Source organism: Anoplophora glabripennis, unplaced genomic scaffold (assembly GCF_000390285.2).
Source record: "Anoplophora glabripennis isolate ALB-LARVAE unplaced genomic scaffold, Agla_2.0 scaffold1227, whole genome shotgun sequence".
NCBI classification, from domain to species: Eukaryota; Metazoa; Arthropoda; class Insecta; order Coleoptera; family Cerambycidae; genus Anoplophora; species Anoplophora glabripennis.
This window is the reverse complement of record NW_019417400.1, coordinates 82,142-83,588: the sequence shown is the minus strand read 5'-3', so window position 1 is coordinate 83,588 and position 1,447 is coordinate 82,142. Positions and strand designations below refer to the sequence as shown.

At 29.9% G+C, this 1,447-nt stretch overlaps 1 long non-coding RNA gene across 1 annotated transcript; it reads right to left on the bottom strand.

Annotated features, from left to right (window-relative positions):
* Positions 1 to 536: 536 nt before the first annotated feature.
* LOC108914865 lies at positions 537 to 929 on the bottom strand. The gene is made up of 2 exons (XR_001964689.1): positions 838 to 929; positions 537 to 598 (listed from the first exon to the last, which is right to left on the bottom strand). It is a non-coding gene; the product is annotated as an uncharacterized LOC108914865 (long non-coding RNA).
* Between the last annotated feature and the right edge of the window lie 518 nt (positions 930 to 1,447).

Genomic DNA, 1,447 nt, shown 5'->3' with positions numbered 1-1,447 from the left:
GCTTCCCATTCTACTCAAAACTTTCCATTATAGACGTTTCGTCAAATACCAAATTGCCCAAAATTTCACTGTTTGTTTCTCTTACTTTCATTTTAACAGCAGCCAATACTTCAATAGCAAATCCAGGTATTCCATCTATAGATCTGTACCACTTAGAAATTGTTTTTATATGTGGCAAAACCATGTTAAAACTTCTTCTTGCATAATTATAAGCATCTGTTGAATAAAAGCTTAACGTTAAGGCAAACTCAGGTGAATACTTTTTACGAGATTGTCATTTTCTTGATCTTTGACAGATTTCACCTAACATTCCTAAAAATACATATTGTTTACAGACACAGAAAGGATAAGTATTTTTCAACTTACATGAATGATACAGCAGTTTCTGTTGTCATATTTCTTTTTCAAAAATTTCAGAAGAGAATTAACGCTACAAATTCTGGCTTTTAGACGACTCTTTGCCTGCTGCAGACTTCGGATCTTTATTGTTTGCATTTTAATTTTTTTCTTACAAATACTCCAATTTTTTCTTGCTCTTTTTGGACTATCCATGTCAGAAGTATGGCATTCTCCAAAATATCGTGGATAAGGCCTTTTCCTAAAAATGATGAATTATCTATTCCAGATGTATTTTATATAAACACTTACGTTAGTGTTTATATAAAATAAAATGGTAATATATAAATAGGTAACAAGGTAGAATTTTCTTGGTATTGTTTAAAATATACTAAATAAAAAAAATGTTAGATAGGTAAGCAGATAGCAAAATTATTGGGTATTAGTTGTAGATACTATACAAAGAATATATAATGTGTTAATTATATTTTTATAACTTACTTCACGTTTATAATTTTATTACGATTGGGTGAATCCATTCCTATTTCTGATGCAGTTAAAATTGATCAATGTTTTGGTGATGTGTCACCAAATTTCAAATATAGTTCAGAAAGATCTGTAGCCTTATTTGTAGTACCTACTCGTAGATAACAAGCCTATTTTCTGGTTTTTGTTGCGGCAAGTGCAAATAGCTGCCTCTCCTTTACCTACTTTATACCTGATGGCTTTGTCAGAAAATTATTAATCGCAAAATGATCAGAACAAACAAAAATGTTGTCGGTAATATTGAAATCACCTAGGGAGAGCTTCCACAAGTTTATCCGTTCCAGATTCTTAAGAAATCTAAAAAATACAGTACATTATGAGTAATACACTCATAATATACTTATAATATTACTGAAACAGCAAAAAATAAGTTGAACAATTAAAAAATATATCTTTTTAATAATTTAAGTAATTAAGTAACAAATGTAAAACACCTTTATGTAATTCCTCAAACGCCGCCCATGTTGCTTGTTTACTTACCTGTGAAAAGACCGCTGCTCGCCATTTTTAAATAAAACTTTACAAATAATACACTTTCTAACCATGTCTTGGCACTAAATAAATG